The sequence below is a fragment of the Triticum urartu genome, chromosome 5A (genome assembly GCF_056163025.1).
Source record: "Triticum urartu cultivar PI428250 chromosome 5A, HENAU_Tu73, whole genome shotgun sequence".
Classification (NCBI taxonomy): Eukaryota; Viridiplantae; Streptophyta; class Magnoliopsida; order Poales; family Poaceae; genus Triticum; species Triticum urartu.
In genome coordinates, this window is record NC_141877.1 from 550,209,056 (window position 1) to 550,230,522 (window position 21,467).

The 21,467-nt window shown below is 51.5% G+C and overlaps 1 pseudogene; it reads right to left on the reverse strand.

Annotated features, from left to right (window-relative positions):
* Positions 1–13,289: 13,289 nt before the first annotated feature.
* Positions 13,290–14,048, reverse strand: LOC147972769 (secreted RxLR effector protein 161 pseudogene; annotated as a pseudogene).
* Between the last annotated feature and the right edge of the window lie 7,419 nt (positions 14,049–21,467).

The window sequence follows — 21,467 nt, forward strand, 5'->3', positions numbered from 1 at the left end:
TACAACCGGACATTAACAAATTCCCATTTGCCCATAACCGCGGGCACGGCTTTCGAAAGTTCAAACCCTGCAGGGGAGTCCCAACTTAGCCCATGACAAGCTCTCACGGTCAACGAAGGAATATACCTCCTCCCAAGAAGTTCCGATCAGACTCAGTATCTCGGTTACTCAAGACACTTCGACAGGTTAAAATAAGACTAGCAACACCGCCCGAATGTGCCGACAAATCCCGATAGGAGCTGCACATATCTCTTTCTCAGGGCACACTCAGATGAGCGCTCCATACAACTAAAACCAAACCTCGAGTTTCCCCGAGGGGGCACTGCACAGGACTCTAGTTTGGACCAACACTCAGAGGAGCACTGGCTGGGGGGGGGCTAAAATAAGATGACCCTTGAGTCTGTAGAACCCAAGGGAAAGAAAAGGCTAGGTGGCGAATGGTAAAACCAATGTTGGGCATTGCTGGAAAAGCTTTAATCAAGGCGAACTATCAAGGGGTTCCCATTATAACCCAACCGCGTAAGGAACGCAAAATCCGGGAACATAACACCGATATGACGGAAACTAGGGCGGCAAGAGTGGAACAAAACACTAGGCGAGAGGCCGAGCCTTCCACCCTTTACCAAGTATATAGATGCATTAAGATAGCAAGATAATATAATGATATCCCAACAAGTAAATAAATGTTCCAACAAGGAACGGCCTCCAATCTTCACCTGCAACTAGCAACGCTATAAGAGGGGCTGAGCAAAGCGGTAACATAGCCAATCAACGGTTTGCTAGGACATGGTGGGTTAGAGGTTTTACATGGCAATTTGGGAGGCTTGAAAGCAAGTGGTAGGCATCGTAGCATTGTCATAGCAAAAGAGCGAGCAAACTAGCATAGCAAAGATAGTAGTGATTTCGAGGGTATGATCATCTTGCCTGCACAGTTGTCAGAGTTGACTGGATCCTCGAAAGCAAACTCAACGGGCTCCTCGTTAGCGAACTCCTCTCCCGGATCTACCCAAACAAGACAAACAAGTAACAAGGACACAATCAACCACGTGCAAGGATCAAGCGATATGATGCAATGATGATATGCTATGCGGGATGCGATGCGGGATGCAAAATGCAAGATATGACAGGAAATGCATGAACCTGGCCTCAACTTGGAAAACCAAGTGTGCCGCTGGAAAGATGAGATGAAATCGCTTGAAAACGATATAAAGAACGCCGGAATCGGAGTTACGGTTTGGAAATGGCAAGCGATTTAAAAATGACACCGGTCTGCGATTTACAGCAAGTAGGCATCTAAATGCAATGAAATGAACATGCTACAGCACCCAAACATGACAACAAAATACATGGCAGGGATGCATACAAGATGCTTAACAAAAGTCTAGCACTGAGCTACGGCCAATTCATCCATTAACAGGTCCAAACAAGCATGGCAAAAAATGCATATGGCAAACAGATTTCAGACTTAGTGAAATTAACACTTGTCTGGAATTTCAGATCAGATAGCCCACTTCGGAGCAACAAAACTACATGCTACAGGACCTGATCATGGCAAAGTAAAGCATGGCATGGAGCTACTCAAAGAGCTTAACCAAAAGTCCCTTGGTGACCTTGAGCCAAAAGGGATCAGAAAATACAATTGCAAGCATGTGAACATAGCAAAAACATAATCAGTTTTCAGACTTAGTGAAAACTGGCACATGCTGAAACATAACTCAAGTAGGCATGTTTACGAGCTCGATGCACTCAGTACAGAGCAAGTCATGGCAAGAAAAGCATACACCCATCAAGAAAGCACAAAATGAAAGCTAGATATGGCAAGAACAATAGCATAGCATGCACGGATCAACTACAACATCACCGGCAAAATTGCAAACAAGTTGACAATCTGCCTAGATTCACAAAGTAACAAAAGTAGAGCTCGATTGACTCAAGCTAGGGTGCTCCATAATTGCAAACAAAGACATGGATGGATAGAGCACTACAATATTAACAAAACTCCCTTACTGATCATCCTCAAAAGAGGCACGGATCACTAGGAAACAACAAGAACATATGGCATCATGAGATAAACAGCTCCGGGACTTGGTGAAATTACTAAGTCCCTGAAAACAGAATTAGCAAGTGCACCACTTTGCAAGCTTGCACAAGTCACCACAAACATCACAAAAATACATGGGTTGCACCTCTGGAAAGATGACAAAACCCTTAACAAAACATATGTAGAACTCAGGGGCATATCATGCACACATTAATCATGGCAAAAATGACAACAAGCTAAACGGAGTAGCAGATCTGACAATAATCTCAAGTAGCCCTCTTCTAACAGCATTTCGGGCATCAAGATGAACTCAAATGAAAATGATGCACTGGAATTAAATGATATACTCTCTGAGATGAACATTTTGATATGCTATATGCATGAATCGGAGCTACGGATGCAAAGTTACGGGACTAAGAACAGAGGCACTTGAAACGGAAATTTTAGGGACTTAGACGAAAATTCAACCTCCCAGATCTAGGGTTTGACCCGAGGCACGCGAACCGAGGATTGATTCGGGCTCGCCGGAGTTTCCTGTACGCCGGAGCTCACTGGAGGGAGGAGGAGGCCGGCCCGGGGCTCGCCGGAGTGGCGGCCGGAGCGCGGGGCCCGAGGGGCGCGGCGGCGGAGGCGGTGGGCGAGGCGGGGCGGCCGGGCGGGCGAGGCGGCGGGGATGGCGCGGCGATGCGGCGGCGATGGTGCGGCGGCGCGGCGCGGTCCGGCCGGGCGGCGGCGGAGCTCGGCGGGGAGCAGGGAGGCGCGGGCGGCGGATGGATGGGCTCGGGGGCCGGCCTCGGGCTTCCCGGGCCCGGGCGGCGCGGGGATCTGGGGACCGGGCGCGGGCGAATGGAAGGCTGCCACGTGGCGGCGGTGGCGGCGGGATTTTTTGTCCGGCAGCAAGCGGACACGTCCGGCCGCGCGGAGATGATATTTAGGGTTTCGGAGGTAGGAGGAGATCCGAAAATCGGGGGGGGGGGGGGGCTTTAAATAGGCATAAAGGGAGCTAGGAGAGTCCAAATGAGGTGCGGTTTTTGGCCACGCGATCGTGATCGAACGCTCTAGATGATGGAGCAGAGTTAGGTGGGTTTTGGGCCAAATTGGAGGGGTGTTGGGCTGCAACACACACGAGGCCTTTTCGGTCCCTCGGTTAACCGTTGGAGTATCAAACGAAGTCCAAATGATACGAAACTTGACAGGCAGTCTACCGGTAGTAAACCAAGGCCGTTTGGCAAGTCTCGGTCCAATCCGGAAATGTTTAATCCCCACACACGAAAGAAAGCTAGAAATGACCACCGGAGGAGAATGAAGCGCTGGAATGCAAAACGGACAACGGGGAAAATGCTCGAATGCATGAGACGAACATGTATGCAAATGCAATGCACATGATGACATGATATGAGATGCATGACAACGACAACAACACACGGAGACAAAACCCGAACCCAAGGAAATAAAATAACTTAACGCCGAAAACGGCAAGAGTTGGAGTACAAATTGGGAAAGTTACATCCGGGGTGTTAGACACGGGGCCCCATGCGCACGGGGGTCAAACACCTCGTGGACATGGGGGTCTCCCAGCGGCAGCCACTACCAGAAAGAGCTCCGGGAGTGGGTGCAGCAGAGGGACCAATGGATCTACGCACTAGACTTCTATCTACAAACTAGTTGAGGCCAAACGAATCTAGGGAGCAAAGAAACCCTAAAGCTAGAACAAAAGAGGGGAACTCGAGGAGATGGAACAAGAGGAGAGGACCAACCGGAGGAGGACCCCATCAGGATCCAGATCCATGGAGGAAGAACTCCGACAAGGCCCGGAGGAGCTCCGGCGAGTGGAGGCGATGGCGGCGGCGCTGGAGGCTTCCTGGGGAGTGGAGGGGGCGAATGGGTGGGAATGAACCCGAGCCCCCCCCCCCCCCCACGCCCCACCTCTACAGGACCAGAAACCGCAGACCCCGTGCGCACGGGCTAAGTGAGCCCCATGTGCACGGGGGTCCCGTGCGCACGGTACAGAGCCCGTGGGCACGGGGGCCCCGTGGGCACGGTACAGGCCCGTGCGCACGGGGTATTCAGGAACATGACATGAGTGGATCTTTAAATACAGGGCTGAGTGTATACTCTTACCCCTACTTCACAAGGCACTCGGTCTACGTTTCTGAACACGCTGCGAGGAAAGTCCTATCACTATGGAAAGGGTATATGTGGAGCACTTGTACCAAAAAGAAGCGAGGAGAACCAACAAAAGAAAAGAAACACCACACCACACACACGAAACAAACACGGACAAAACCCTCAAGCGAGGGCGGTGGCCGAGGCCACCATGTTTGAGTTTACTTGGTATGGCACCGCGAAGATATGAACCCAAGACCAATACTCATCTTTGAAGCACAAGTACCACCTAAAGTGGCTTATGTGAAAGATTGTGTTTGTTTTATGCACTTCTAGGATAAGATAGCTCATGAGTTGAGCTAGCTCCCCCTAGACATGTGCCTACATCTAAGCAAGATAGTGAAGGAAATATGCCCTAGACACAATAATAAAGTTATTATTTATTTCCTTATATTATGATAAATGTTTATTATTCATGCTAGAATTGTATTAACCGGAAACATAATACATGTGTGAATACATAGACAAACAGAGTGTCACTAGTATGCCTCTACTAGACTAGCTCGTTAATCAAAGATGGTTATGTTTCCTAACCATGGACAAAGAGTTGTTATTTGATTAACGGGATCACATCATTAGGTGAATGATCTGATTGACATGACCCATTCCATTAGCTTAGCACCCGATCGTTTAGTATGTTGCTATTGCTTTCTTCATGACTTATACATGTTCCTATGACTATGAGATTATGCAACTCCCGTTTACCGGAGGAACACTTTGTGTGCTACCAAACGTCACAACGTAACTGGGTGATTATAAAGGTGCTCTACAGGTGTCTCCAAAGGTACATGTTGGGTTGGCGTATTTCGCGATTAGGATCTTTCACTCCGATTGTCGGAGAGGTATCTCTGGGCCCTCTCGGTAATACACATCACATAAGCCATGCAAGCATTGCAACTAATGAGTTAGTTGTGAGATGATGTATTACGGAACGAGTAAAGAGACTTGCCGGTAACGAGATTGAACTAGGTATTGAGATACCGACGATCGAATCTCGGGCAAGTAACATACCGATGACAAAGGGAACAACGTATGTTGTTATGTGTTCTGACCGATAAAAGATCTTCGTAGAATATGTAGGTTCCGCTATTGGTTATTGACCGGACACATGTCTCGGTCATGTCTACATTGTTCTCGAACCCGTAGGGTCCGCACGCTTAAGGTTTCAATGTCAGTTATATTATGAGTTTATGAGTTTTGATGTACCGAAGGAGTTCGGAGTCCCGGATGGGATCGGGGACATGACGAGGAGTCTCGAAATGGCCGAGACATAAAGATTGATATATTGGAAGCCTATATTTGGATATCGGAAGTGTTCCGGGTGAAATCGGAATTTTACCGGAGTACCGGGAGGTTACCGGAACCCCCCGGAAGGTATATGGGCCTTAGTGGGCCTTAGTGGAAGAGAGGAGTGGTGGCCAGGGCTGGGCCACGCGCCCCTCCCCCCCTAGTCCGAATAGGACAAGGAGAGGGGGGCAACGCCCCCCCTTCCTTCTCTCTCTCCTCTTTCCCCCTTCCCGAATCCTATTCCAACTAGGAAAGGGGGGGGGAATCCTACTCCCGGAGGGAGTAGGACTCCTCCTGGCGCGCCCTCTCCTGGCCGGCCGCACCCCCCCTTTGATCCTTTATATACGGAGGCAAGGGGCACCCCTAGACACACAAGTTGAACCACGTGATCATATTCTTAGCCGTGTGCGGTGCCCCCTTCCACCATAGTCCTCGATAATATTGCAGCGGTGCTTAGGCGAAGCCCTGCGACGGTAGTACATCAAGATCGTCACCACACCGTCGTGCTGACGGAACTCTTCCCCGACACTTTGCTGGATCGGAGTCCGGAGAACGTCATCGAGCTGAACATGTGCTAGAAGTCGGAGGTGCCGTAGTTTCGGTGCTTGATCGGTCGGGCCGTGAAGACGTACGACTACATCAACCACGTTGTGCTAACGCTTCCATTGTCGATCTACAACGGTACGTAGATTACACTCTCCCCTCTCGTTGCTATGCATCACCATGATCTTGCGTGTGCGTAGGATTTTTTTTGAAATTACTACATTACCCAACAGTGGTATCAGAGCCTAGGTTTTATGTGTTGATGTTATTTGCACGAGTAGAACACAAGTGAGTTGTGGGTGATATAAGTCAGACTGCTTACCAGCATGTCATACTTTGGTTTGGCGGTATTGTTGGACGAAGCGGCCCGGACCGACATTACGCGTACGCTTACGCGAGACCGGTTCTCCCGACGTGCTTTGCACAAAGGTGGCTAGCGGGTGACAGTTTCTCCAACTTTAGTTGAACCGAGTGTGGCTACGCCCGGTCCTTGCGAAGGTTAAAACAACACCAACTTGACAAACTGTCGTTGTGGTTTTGATGCGTAGGTAAGATTGGTTCTTGCTTAAGCCCGTAGCACCACGTAAAACTTGCAACAACAAAGTAGAGGACGTCTAACTTGTTTTTGCAGGGCATGTTGTGATGTGATATGGTCAAGACATGATGCTAAATTTTATTTTATGAGATGATCATGTTTTGTAACCGAGTTATTGGGAACTGGCAGGAGCCATATGGTTGTCGCTTTATTGTATGCAATGCAATCGCGCTGTAATGCTTTACTTTATCACTAAGCGGTAGCGATAGTCGTGGAAGCATAAGATTGGCGAGACGACAATGATGCTACGATGGAGATCAAGGTGTCGCGCCGGTGACGATGGTGATCATGACGGTGCTTCGAAGATGGAGATCACAAGCACAAGATGATGATGGCCATATCATATCACTTATATTGATTGCATGTGATGTTTATCTTTTATGCATCTTATCTTGCTTTGATTGACGGTAGGATTATAAGATGATCTCTCACTAATTATCAAGAAGTGTTCTCCCTGAGTATGCACCATTGCGAAAGTTCTTCGTGCTGAGACACCACGTGATGATCGGGTGTGATAGGCTCTACGTTCAAATACAACGGGTGCAAAACAGTTGCACACGCGGAATACTCAGGTTATACTTGACGAGCCAAGCATATACAGATATGGCCTCGGAACACGGAGACCGAAAGGTCGAGCGTGAATCATATAGTAGATATGATCAACATAGTGATGTTCACCAATGAAGCTACTCCATCTCACGTGATGATCGGACATGGTTCAGTTGATTTGGATCACGTGATCACTTAGAGGATTAGAAGGATGTCTATCTAAGTGGGAGTTCTTTAAGTAATATGATTAATTGAACCTAAATTTATCATGAACTTAGTACCTGATAGTATCTTGCTTATTCATGTTTGATTGTAGATAGATGGCCCGTGCTGTTGTTCCGTTGAATTTTAATGCGTTCCTTGAGAAAGCAAAGTTGAAAGATGATGGTAGCAATTACACGGACTGGGTCCGTAACTTGAGGATTATCCTCATTGCTGCACAGAAGAATTACGTCCTGGAAGCACCGCTGGGTGCCAGGCCTGCTGCTGGAGCAACACCAGATGTTATGAACGTCTGGCAGAGCAAAGCTGATGACTACTCGATAGTTCAGTGTGCCATGCTTTACGGCTTAGAATCGGGACTTCAACGACGTTTTGAACGTCATGGAGCATATGAGATGTTCCAGGAGTTGAAGTTAATATTTCAAGCAAATGCCCGGATTGAGAGATATGAAGTCTCCAATAAGTTCTATAGCTGCAAGATGGAGGAGAACAGTTCTGTCAGTGAGCATATACTCAAAATGTCTGGGTATAATAATCACTTGATTCAATTGGGAGTTAATCTTCCAGATGATTGCGTCATTGATAGAATTCTCCAAGCACTGCCACCAAGCTACAAGAGCTTTGTGATGAACTATAATATGCAAGGGATGAATAAGACTATTCCCGAGCTCTTCGCAATGCTGAAAGCTGCGGAGGTAGAAATCAAGAAGGAGCATCAAGTGTTGATGGTCAACAAGACCACTAGTTTCAAGAAAAAGGGCAAAGGGAAGAAGAAGGGGAACTTCAAAAAGAACAGCAAGCAAGTTGCTGCTCAAGAGAAGAAACCCAAACCTGGACCTAAGCCTGAAACTGAGTGCTTCTACTGCAAGCAGACTGGTCACTGGAAGCGGAACTGCCTCAAGTATTTGGCGGATAAGAAGGATGGAAAGGTGAACAAAGGTATATGTGATATACATGTTATTGATGTGTACCTTACTAATGCTTGCAGTAGCACCTGGGTATTTGATACTGGTTCTGTTGCTAATATTTGCAACTCGAAACAGGGACTACAGATTAAGCAAAGATTGGCTAAGGACGAGGTGACGATGTGCGTGGGAAATGGTTCTAAAGTCGATGTGATCGCAGTCAGCATGCTACCTCTACATCTACCTTCGGGATTAATATTAGACCTAAATAATTGTTATTTGGTGCCAGCGTTAAGCATGAACATTATATCTGGATCTTGTTTGATGCGAGACGGTTATTCATTTAAATCAGAGAATAATGGTTGTTCTATTTACATGAGTAATATCTTTTATGATCATGCACCCTTAAAGAGTGGTCTATTCTTATTAAATCTCGATAGTAGTGACACACATATTCATAGTGTTGAAACCAAAAGATGCAGAGTTGATAATGATAGTGCAACTTATTTGTGGCACTGCCGTTTAGGTCATATCGGTATAAAGTGCATGAAGAAACTCCATACTGATGGGCTTTTGGAACCACTTGATTATGAATCACTTGGTACTTGTGAACCGTGCCTTATGGGTAAGATGACAAAAACACCGTTCTCCGGTACTATGGAGAGAGAAACAGATTTGTTAGAAATCATACATACAGATGTATGTGGTCCGATGAATGTTGAGGCTCGTGGCGGATATCGTTATTTTCTCACCTTCACAGATGACTTAAGTAGATATGGGTATATCTACTTAATGAAATACAAGTCTGAAACGTTTGAAAAGTTCAAAGAATTTCAGAGTGAAGTTGAAAATCATCGTAACAAGAAAATAAAATTCCTACGATCTGATTGTGGAGGAGAATATTTGAGTTACGAGTTTGGTGTACATTTGAAACAATGTGGAATAGTTTCGCAACTCACGCCACCCGGAACACCACAGCGTAATGGTGTGTCCGAACGTTGTAATCGTACTTTACTAGATATGGTACAATCTATGATGTCTCTTACTGATTTACCGCTATTGTTTTGGGGATACGCTCTAGAGACGGCCGCATTCACGTTAAATAGGGCACCATCAAAATCCGTTGAGACGACGCCTAATGATTTGTGGTTTGGCAAGAAACCAAAGTTGTCATTTCTGAAACTTTGGGGCTGCGATGCTTATGTGAAAAAGCTTCAACCTGATAAGCTCGAACCCAAATCGAAAAAATGTGTCTTCATAGGATATCCAAAGGAAACTATTGGATACACCTTCTATCACAGATCCGAAGGCAAGACTTTTGTTGCTAAATTCGGAAACTTTCTAGAGAAGGAATTTCTCTCGAAAGAAGTGAGTGGGAGGAAAGTAGAACTTGACAAGGTAACTGTACCTAACCCCTTATTGGAAAGTAGTACATCACAGAAATCGGTTTCTGTGACACCTACACCAATTAGTGAGGAAGCTAATGATAATGATCATGAAACTTCAGAACAAGATACTACTGAACCTTGTAGATCAACCAGAGTGAGATCCGCGCCAGAGTGGTATGGTAATCCTGTTCTGGAAGTCATGCTACTAGATCATGATGAACCTACGAACTATGAAGAAGCGATGGTGAGCCCAGATTCCGCAAAATGGCTTGAAGCCATGAAATCTGAGATGGGATCCATGTATGAGAACAAAGTATGGACTTTGGTTGACTTGCCCAATGATCGGCAAGCAATAGAGAATAAATGGATCTTCAAGAAGAAGACGGACGCTGACGGTAATATTACTGTCTACAAAGCTCGACTTGTCGCAAAAGGTTTTCGGCAAGTTCAAGGGATTGACTACGATGAGACCTTCTCACCCGTAGCGATGCTTAAGTCTGTCCGAATCATGTTAGCAATTGCCGCATTTTATGATTATGAAATTTGGCAGATGGATGTCAAAACTGCATTCCTGAATGGATTTCTGGAAGCAGAGTTGTATATGCCAGAAGGTTTTGTCGATCCAAAGGGAGCTAACAAAGTGTGCAAGCTCCAGCGATCCATTTATGGACTGGTGCAAGCCTCTCGGAGTTGGAATAAACGCTTTGATAGTGTGATCAAAGCATTTGGTTTTATACAGACTTTTGGAGAAGCCTGTATTTACAAGAAAGTGAGTGGGAGCTCTGTAGCATTTCTGATATTATATGTGGATGACATATTACTAATTGGAAATGATATAGAAGTTCTGGATAGCATAAAGGGAGACTTGAATAAGAGTTTTTCAATGAAAGACCTCGGTGAAGCTGCTTACATATTAGGCATTAAGATCTATAGAGATAGATCAAGACGCTTAATTGGACTTTCACAAAGCACATACCTTGACAAAGTTCTGAAGAAGTTCAAAATGGATCAAGCAAAGAAAGGGTTCTTGCTTGTGTTACAAGGTGTGAAATTGAGTCAGACTCAATGCCCGACCACTGCAGAAGATAGAGAGAAAATGAAAGATGTTCCCTATGCTTCAGCCATAGGCTCTATCATGTATGCAATGCTGTGTACCAGACCTGATGTGTGCCTTGCTATAAGTCTAGCAGGGAGGTACCAAAGTAATCCAGGAGTGGATCACTGGACAGCGGTCAAGAACATCTTGAAATACCTGAAAAGGACTAAGGATATGTTTCTCGTTTATGGAGGTGACAAAGAGCTAATCGTAAATGGTTACGTCGATGCGAGCTTTGACACTGATCCGGACGATTCTAAATCGCAAACTAGATACGTATTTACATTAAATGGTGGAGCTGTCAGTTGGCGCAGTTCTAAACAAAGCGTCATGGCGGGATCTACGTGTGAAGCAGAATACATAGCTGCTTCGGAAGCAGCAAATGAAGGAGTCTGGATGAAGGAGTTCATATCCGATCTAGGTGTCATACCTAATGCATCAGGTCCAATGAAAATCTTTTGTGACAATACTGGTGCAATTGCCTTGGCAAAGGAATCCAGATTTCACAAGAGAACCAAGCACATCAAGAGATGCTTCAATTCCATCCGGGATCTAGTCCAGGTGGGAGACATAGAGATTTGTAAGATACATACGGATCTGAATGTAGCAGACCCGTTGACTAAGATCCTTCCACGAGCAAAACATGATCAGCACCAAGGCTCCATGGGTGTTAGAATTATTACTGTATAATCTAGATTATTGACTCTAGTGCAAGTGGGAGACTGAAGCAAATATGCCCTAGAGGCAATAATAAAGTTATTATTTATTTCCTTATATTATGATAAATGTTTATTATTCATGCTAGAATTGTATTAACCGGAAACATAATCCATGTGTGAATACATAGACAAACAGAGTGTCACTAGTATGCCTCTACTAGACTAGCTCGTTAATCAAAGATGGTTATGTTTCCTAACCATGGACAAAGAGTTGTTATTTGATTAACAGGATCACATCATTAGGTGAATGATTTGATTGACATGACCCATTCCATTAGCTTAGCACCCGATCGTTTAGTATGTTGCTATTGCTTTCTTCATGACTTATACATGTTCCTATGACTATGAGATTATGCAACTCCCGTTTACCGGAGGAACACTTTGTGTGCTACCAAACGTCACAACGTAACTGGGTGATTATAAAGGTGCTCTATAGGTGTCTCCAAAGGTACATGTTGGGTTGGCATATTTCGAGATTAGGATTTGTCACTCCGATTGTCGGAGAGGTATCTCTGGGCCCTCTCGGTAATACACATCACATAAGCCATGCAAGCATTGCAACTAATGAGTTAGTTGTGAGATGATGTATTACGGAACGAGTAAAGAGACTTACCGGTAACGAGATTGAACTAGGTATTGAGATACCGACGATCGAATCTCGGGCAAGTAACATACCGATGACAAAGGGAACAATGTATGTTGTTATGCGGTCTGACCGATAAAAGCTCTTCGTAGAATATGTAGGAGCCAATATGAGCATCCAGGTTCCGCTATTGGTTATTGACCGGAGACATGTCTCGGTCATATCTACATTGTTCTCGAACCCGTAGGGTCCGCACGCTTAAGGTTTCGATGTCAGTTATATTATGAGTTTATGAGTTTTGATGTACCGAAGGAGTTCGGAGTCCCGGATGGGATCGGGGACATGACGAGGAGTCTCGAAATGGTCGAGACATAAAGATTGATATATTGTAAGCCTATATTTGGATATCAGAAGTGTTCCGGGTGAAATCGGGATTTTACCGGAGTACCGAGAGGTTACCGGAACCCCCAGGAAGGTATATGGGCCTTAGTGGGCCTTAGTGGAAGAGAGGAGAGGTGGCCAGGGCTGGGCCGCGCGCCCCTCCCCCCTAGTCCGAATAGGACAAGGAGAGGGGGGTGGCGCCCCCCTTCCTTCTCTCTCTCCTCTTTCCCCCTTCCCAAATCCTATTCCAACTAGGAAAGGGGGGGGAATCCTACTCCCGGAGGGAGTAGGACTCCTCCTGGCGCGCCCTCTCCTGGCCGGCCGCACCCCCCCTTTGATCCTTTATATACGGAGGCAAGGGGCACCCCTAGACACACAAGTTGATCCACGTGATCATATTCTTAGCCGTGTGCGGTGCCCCCTTCCACCATAGTCCTCGATAATATTGCAGCGGTGCTTAGGCGAAGCCCTACGACGGTAGTACATCAAGATCGTCACCACGCCATCGTGCTGATGGAACTCTTCCCCGACACTTTGCTGGATCGGAGTCCGGGGAACGTCATCGAGCTGAACGTGTGCTAGAACTCGGAGGTGCCGTAGTTTCGGTGCTTGATTGGTCGGGCCGTGAAGACGTACGACTACATCAACCACGTTGTGCTAACGCTTCCGTTGTCGATCTACAAGGGTACGTAGATTACACTCTCCCCTCTCGTTGCTATGCATCACCATGATCTTGCGTGTGCGTAGGAAATTTTTTGAAATTACTACGTTACCCAACAGATAGTACATGAGTATGTGTGTGCGAGCAAGAGTTTCATCTGAAGTTAATAATATCCACGATATTTAGCTCATGCCTTAACTCGCGGAATCTTGCTTCATCAAGGGGCTTGGTGAAGATGTCTGCTAGTTGATTCTCGGTGTTGACATGGAGTAACTCAATGTTTCCCTTGGCCACATGATCTCTAATGAAATGATGATGAATCTCAATATGCTTGGTCTTGCTATGTTGAACCGGATCCTCGGCGATCTTGATGGCACTTTCATTGTCACACCAAAGAGGCACTTTGTCACATTTTACACCATAATCCATCAAAGTTTGCCTCATCCATAATAATTGGGCACAACAACTTCCGACAGCAATATACTCGGCTTCGGCTGTGGAGAGAGATATACAATTTTGCTTCTTTGAAGACCAACTTACCAACGATCTCCCTAGGAATTGACATGAGCCGGATGTGGACTTGCGATCAACCTTGTCCCCGGCCCAATCCGAATCCGAGTAACCCATTAACTCAAATGATGATCCCTTGGGATACCAAAGGCCCAAGTTTGGGGTATGAACCAAATATCAAAGGATCCTTTTCACTGCCGAATAGTGGCTCTCCTTAGGAGCGGATTGAAATCTTGCACACATACACACACTCAACATAATATCTGGCCTAGATGCACAAAGGTAAAGCAAGGAACCGATCATAGAGCGATATACCTTTTGATCCACTTCTTTACCATTTGGATCAAGATGAAGTTGACCATTTGTGGCCATGGGTGTCTTCATTGGCTTGACATCTTGCATTTTGAATCTCTTGAGCATGTCTTGGATATAACGAGACTGGTTGATGAAGGTTCCGCCTCTCAATTGCTTCACTTGAAAACCGAGAAAGAACTTCAACTCTCCCATCATGCTCATCGCAAATTCCTTAGTCATAAGATTCTCAAACTCAACGTTAATAGCATGGTTAGTTGACCCAAAGATAATATGTCGGGTGGTAGGTGCGACATATGCCAACGGGTGGCTTATCATTGTGGGAACCAGTAAGACGTCGCCGGTGCCTGGAAGCGGGATGAGGTGAAGACATGCACGCCGGCGAATCTTACCCAGCTTCGGGGCTCTCCGTGAAGATAACACCCCTACTGCTGCTCTGCGGGGTCTCCGCATGATCACTAGATGAACAAGTAGCTACACGATGCTCCTTGAGCTGTTTTGTGAGGAGAAAAAGTAGAGCACGGCTAGCCCTCCTCCCCTCTCTATGTGGTGTCTAGAACTAGCTTGGATCAACCCTTTGCATGGGTGTCCCGGGGGGTTTATATAGGCCTACCCCCCGGGGGTGCAATGGTAATCCGGCTGGGCGTGGGGCCCAGCCGTCTGTGGCTACACTCACCGGCTTCTGCACCGGCTGCTGGGGCCCGCCGGCTGGTGGGTCCCGCCGGCTGCCGGCTCCTTGCTCGACAGGCAGGCCCCACTGTCCAAGGCCTTGTCGGTGGCTGGTTACTGTTGCTCAATCCTGGTGACGAGGGCTTCGCCGAGGTGGGCGTGGCTACAGTGCCGCCGTTCGGCGGGTGATCGCTGTAGCCTCACCGCATCTTGTCTCCTTAATGGGGCGTCTCCTTCGAGGGAGGTGGCAAGCCGGCTGTGGAGAGCCGGCTCTGTCTTGGGCCAACTGGGGGAGGCCTGGCCGCCTTCGGGCGTCTCTCTGCTTGAAGGGGCCCACCGCCCGTGGGCCACACTGGCAGCCCGTCATGGATGAGATCAGGGTCAATGTGGCAACAGTGCCGCGCCAGACGGGTCATGGCCACCCGTACGGCGCACTGTGCCAGGCATGCTCCGGGATTCGGGGGTGGCAGGCTTTACTGTAGCCACGCCCCGTCACATCGCCGTTATGTGGATGCAGACTTCGAGGGTATGATCCTGACCGTTTTGTGGGTGCCGGCTTCTTAGAGTCGGCCTTCTCGCGGCCGGCTTCTCGGAGCCGGCCCTCCCGCGGCTTTCTTCATGGGGGCTAAAGTCGGGTCGCCTTCCGATAGCCGGCTTGGGAGACAGCCGGCAGGGGGAAGGCGGCCCCATGTCTTGGATTCTTGAGGGCCGGATCGGCTCGCAATTTTTTCAGAAGGGCCAGGGGGAGCTGGCTAGGCTACCCGTGGTCATTTACTCCGACAGTAGTCCCCGAAGCTGATCGAGCTTCGAGGCTGACAAAGGGACGAGAAGCTTGGTCAGCTTCCTATCCTGAGGGGCCGGCTTTGCTTGTGCGCGCCACCTTCGGAAAGCTCCGTTTCTCGTAGGCAGGAACGCGGGTCGGCCTGCGAGCTGACCGCACGCCATCCCGCGGGCCACGTGGCGAGGAAATCCTGCCAGCGCACACGCGCGACAGGACGCCGCCACAGGCCTGGGCCCGCCACTCCTAGGCCTCGGCCCGAGCGCGGATCTTCTGCGGCCCACGCAGACCGCTCGCCTTCCCGCGGCGGTTTTATTACGCCATCAGGGCGCAATAATCACGGGACGTGGGGGAGTGGGCGAAGTTGATCCCCACGTTCCCCCACGCCACGCCTCCTCGGCTCCGCCGCGCAGGTCTATAAGTAGGGGGAGGAGGGGGAGCGGCAGAGGCTCGCACGCTCTCCCTCGCTCCGCCCCTTCTCGCCTTCCTTCTTCTTCTTTCCGCCGCCGCAGCAACCCATTGCCGCGCCATTCCGCCATCGGACCTCTCGGCTCCTTCGGTCCTGCAGTAGCGGGGTCGTGCGCGTCTCCGCCGTCGCATTGTCTTGCTCCTCGCCGCGTCGCTCCCATGGCGCTGTCGAGCTCGTGGGATGGCTCCAACGTCCACGAGGACCACGTCGAGTTCCTCCGCCGGACATGGCGCCTGCCGGGCGAGAACTTCGTGCGGGTTCGTCAAGCGCCGGCGAGGGAGATTTCGCCGGCACCAGAGGAGGGCAAGCGGGTGATCTTCCGCTCGCACTGCCTGCGCGGCTTCGGCCTCCCGGCGAGCGGATTCCTTCGAGCCTTCCTTGAATTCTACCACCTCCAGCCGCATCACCTCACGCCCAACGCGGTGATGCTGCTGTTGGCTTTCGTCACCCTATGCGAGGGCTTTCTTGGGGTTCTCCCCACGCTCGAGCTCTGGGGGGAATTCTTCCAGAGCAAGTTCGGCACCGTCGTCGCGGGCGTGCCCGCCCCCTGCGGAGCCTTCATTGCCATGAGGTGGACGGGCGAGAACAATCCGTTCCCGCCCATCCCGCTGATCCAGTCGGTGAAGCTCTGGCAAAAGTCCTACTTTTACGTGAAGAACATCGCCCCGCAAGGCGACTACGTCAACCTGCCGGCTTACGTAGCCGGCCCGCCGGCTGGGAGGCAACCTTCGTGGAGCTACCGGGCCAGGTCGCTGTCTCAGGCCGGGAACGCAGCCGTCTCCCGGCTCCGGGTGATGATCCAGTCGGAGGGCCTGACTGGAGCCGACTTGGTGGCCGCCTTCGTGGAGCGCCGGGTACTTCCGCTCCAAGGCCGGCCTCACATGATTTGCCAGATGAGCGGCCGCTTCGACCCGTGCCGGCTGAGCACCCGGGAGATGCCTCATGCAGAGGTGTCTTACATGGTGAACTACATCTCCAACTGCAAGCTCGCCGAGGATTGGCGATACGGCAAGGAGCCGTATTCTCGTGCCAACCCTCCGCCTGCCGTAAGTTTTTCTTCTTTTCTTCCTTTTTGTAGCCGGCCTCATGATAGCCGACCTTTGATCAGTTGGTTTGCCCTTAGCAGAACCCTCTTCTTCCGCCGACGGCCGGGGCCGCAGGGGTACATCGCCAGCTCCTGCCCGACCGCACGGTGGACGACGCCGACGACCCGGACCTGGGAGCGGCTGCCATGGAAGACGCCATCGTGGGGGAAGGCAACGAGGCAGGAGGCGCGGGGCCCGGAGCCGGCTTCGAGGACTGGTCGGATGACGACAAGGTCGAAGCCGCCCCGCACCGCCAGCCGGTGCTTGATCATCAAGGCGCGGGCCCGTCTGCCGCGCCGGCTGCCCACGGCGGCGTGCAGAAGCGCCGGGCCGCGTCGACCTTCTTCAGCAGCCGGTCCAAAAAATCCAAGGCTTCCACGGCGGCGACCAAGCGGGATGAGGCGGCCGTGAAGGCGGCCCGCTTCCGCAAGGCGGTGAAACAGCCGCAGGCGATCTCGGCGTAAGTCGTCAAATGTCTTGTATATATATATATATGTATATATATATATTTTGTTGTCCTTTTCGATTGAAGCTCTTCCGAACCTTTCTTTGCTCGCCGGACAGGGCACCGCTTTCCCTTGAGCGGGGTCCTGGCGGCTCCGTTGTCGGTCCGACTGGAGGGTCTTCAGGCTCCCGCCGCGTGGATCCCCGCGCCGACCTTAGGGAGGCCACGGAGCGGAACGCATGGGAGGTGCGGGAGGAGCGGGAGACGGGGGAGCGAAGGACCGCCCAGGCGGCGAAGGAGCAGGCCGACGCGGCGGCCAAGGCCCGGGCGGAGGCGGCAGCCGCGGAGACGGAGGCGGAGGCCTCGCACAACCAGCCTCCGCTGCTTGTCGTTCCCCTCCGCGCCGTGGCCCCCGACATCCCCGTGCCTCCGTCGGAGGAGGTAGAGCAAGACTCGCCGGTGGTGGAGAGGAGGGAGGACCACATGGTCTTCGTGGAGGGGGCGCCGCGAACGGCGCCGACTGGGGCGGGCCAAAGCGGCCAATCAGCCGCGGCGCCAGAGCAGCCGGCCGGGGGCGAGCCGGAGGCATGGGCCGGCCTCGAGGTGCAGCCGGCACTGCGCCGGCGCGCAGGGGGAGGCACCTCCGCACCGGAGCCGCACCGAGCTGCGGGCTCCAGCCAGACGGCGGAGGCCCTGGAGGCGGCCAGCGTCAGCACGTCCGAGTGGACTCCCAGCGGGGGGACGGGCAAGCTGAATGCGGCGGCCCAGGAGGTCCGGAACCGGCTTCAAGCCCAAGCCGCCTCGCTGCAGCAATACACCAAAGAGTTCCTCGTGACACGGGCTGTCATCCGGGTGAGTCTTCTGGCCTTGGTTGTTTTGCTCTTTTGATTTCTTCCGTGGGGGCGCGTCAGCGCACCCACTGGGTGTAGTCCCCTAGTTTCGAGTCGGCTGCTGCGTAGGCGGCTTGGAACTTACTAGGTCCTGACAACTATCTTATTCTCGCCTCCTGTCTGATCTTCCAGGAGTATCATAACCTCCGCGCTGCCGCCTTCAACTCCTAGGCTCAGGAGCTGGGCCGGAGAACCGAAGACTTGACCAGCAGCCGGAGTGCGTGCTTTGTTTCGTTCATCTCCTATGGGGGCCCGTCAGCGCACCCACTGGGTGTAGTCCCCGAGATTCGGGCCGACTGCTGAGCAATCGGGTCGGATCTTCCTTGGCGACTTCTTCCTTATTGATTTTCCTTTGCCTTCATGCTTGCAGGGGCCAATGCCGACTTGAGGGGGCAGCTCAGCGGGGCCTAGGCCGCCCTTCGCGCAAAGGAAGCCGAGTACAACGCCTTGGTCCTGGAGCTTGACCGCCTGGCCAAGAAGTTGGCCGACCAGGAGGAGAGCCACAAGGCGGCCCTGAAGAAGGCGCAAGATAGCGAGGACGCCCTGAAGGCCGAGTTCGAGACCGAAGCAGCGGGCTAGGCTGAGGCGAAGCAAGCGCTGAGTGAGGGCTTCGGTCATATCGAGGATCTGATCGACGGTAAGCCGCCTTCCTCACTCCTTGCTTGCCCCTCGCCCCTGATTTGTGTTCTGATTTGTGCTGCTTTTTGTTCTCTGTGCAGACTACTTTCCCGGCTACTCCGTCTTCGCCACCCAAAGCATCGAGGCCCATTGCGAGGCACGCCGGCAGGCGGGGGATGAAATCGCGCCGGACGCGAGCCGGACGCTTGTGGAGCAACTCTTGGCGGTCCAAGCCCGGCTGCAGCCGGCTCACCGTATGCTCCGCCGCCTCCAGCGCGCCGGGGCGCAGGTGTTGGCCGCCCTCTGGCTAGGCGAGACGATTCCCCGCACCCCGAGTCGGACTGCCGACTGGCTGGAGGTTGCGGTTGGCCGCTTTGAAGCCTGGAAGGCATCGGCGGCCCGGCTTGGAGCTGGGAGGGCGCTGGAGTTCGTCCGAGCCTGGTATCCCGGGCTGAACCTGGACCAGCTGCGCACCTGGCGGCTGGAGGCCGACGAGGAGATGGAGGAGGTGCGGCCGGCTATCGCTCAGCGTGCCTTGACGATCGCCGAGTGCATTGACATCAGCGTCTTCGCTCCTGAAATAAATGACGACGGTGTTGCCCAGCCGGAGGAGTGGTTCGGGCTGGACCCGGTAGCGGGTGAGGACTCGGCGGAGGAGATCGCCTCCAACGATGAAGGCGAAGACGATGAAGGAGAGGAGGGCGAAGACGTTGAGCCGGCCGGTGAAGCGGCCAGCCAGCCTCAGCCTGACCGTGCTTCCAGCAACGAGGCGCGTGCTAGAGCGCCCTCTGCGGGAGGCGGTGATCATGCCGAGGTTCGCCAGCCGGCCACTCCTCCAGCCGGCACTGCCGTCTCCACCGACCTGCCCGACTCGCCAGTTGCTCCCCTGGCTTAATCTGCCGTCCTTGCTTTTCCTGCTTGTTACCCTTTGAACAATTTTTATTAAACTTGCGCAGTTCCACCCACTGGGGGTGTATTCGGATTATGTTGAATGCTGGCCTTTTCAAGGTCTTTTGTGTAAATATGATCGTGTGCGTGTTTGGTTTCCATTCATGTATGCTTTTTATCCTTAGGCTGTTTCCTTTGCCGCCTTCCCCTTTTGGGAAGGCAAGTACTCGAGCTTTCTTAGATTGAAGCGAGGCGAATGGAAGCCGGCTGGCCGGCTACTCTGGTAGTCGGTCGGTGGTGGGAGAAAAACCGGCTTTTGTTATATTAGTCCGTTAGTCCCTAGCCGTTTTTCATGTGGGCGTCCTCTCCTGCCTTTAACTCTTGCCAGCCGGACAGCCGGTTCTTCGAACTGCGACTTTTGGCAAGAGAAGGCTAGGGTGCCGGCACACTACTTGTCTGGCCGCGGGTAGGACTTTTAATATAACTCTAGGCGGCCAGTCCCCGGGCCGACTAGTCGAACCCGGTGCCGGACGAAAAAAGGTGAATGTAATGACAAGGTCATAAGCATGATATTCTTCATTCATAGATAAAAGATGGCAGTCCCCGAGCTCTCCTCGGGGGGCCTATTATCTCGTACTTAGGACAAAAGTTAGCGTGATACATACTGCATTTCAACTGTAAAATCTTCGGAGGAGGTTGGCGTTCCATGGTCGTTCCGACTCCTTGCCGGAGTCGTCTCTCTTTCGTGCCTTCGGCTTCTGCGCGTCGATCAGGTAGTAGGAGTCGTTGCCTAAAGCTCTGCCGATGACGAAGGGGCCCTCCCAAGGGGCCGAGAGCTTGTGCTGGCCGGCTGTTCGCTGGATCAGCCGGAGCACAAGATCGCCCTCTTGGAAGGATCTTGGCTTGACCATCTGGCTGTGGTAGCGGCGCAGGCCATGCTGATAGATGGCGGACCGGCTGAGGGCTAACAGCCGGCCTTCTTCCAGCAGGTCGACGCCGTCTTCTCGTGCTTCCTTGGCCTCCGCCTCCATGTACACGGTTACCCGAGGCGAGTCGAACTCGATGTCAGTTGGGATGACCGCCTCGGCACCATACATGAGGAAGAAAGGAGTGAAGCCGGTTGACTTGTTTGGGGTAGTGCGCAGACTCCAGAGGACGGCCGGCAGCTCATCGAGCCAACAGCCAGCTGAACGCTCCAGTGGTATGACCAGTTGGGGCTTGATGCCAGAAAGGATGAGGCCGTTGGCTCGCTCGACCTGGCCGTTTGACTGCGGGTGGGCAACGGACGCTAAGTCCAACCGGATGCCTTGCGTCGCGCAGAAACGTGCCAAGGCTCCCTTGGCGAAATTCGTGCCATTGTCGGTGATGATGCTGTGTGGCACGCCATACCGAGTTGTTATTTCTGCGATGAATGTCACGGCAGTCGGCCCATTCAGCTTCTTGATCGGCTTTGCCTCAATCCATTTGGTGAATTGATCCACAGCGACAAGCAGATGTGCCATGTCGCCGCGCGCCGTCTTGAATGGGCCCACCATGTCCAGTCCCCAAACGGCGAAGGGCCAAGTGAGGGGAATGGTCTTGAGTGCTGAAGCCGGCATGTGTTGCTTGGAGCTGAAGAGTTGGCACCCTTTGCAATGTTTAACTAACTCCTTGGCGTCATCCAAAGC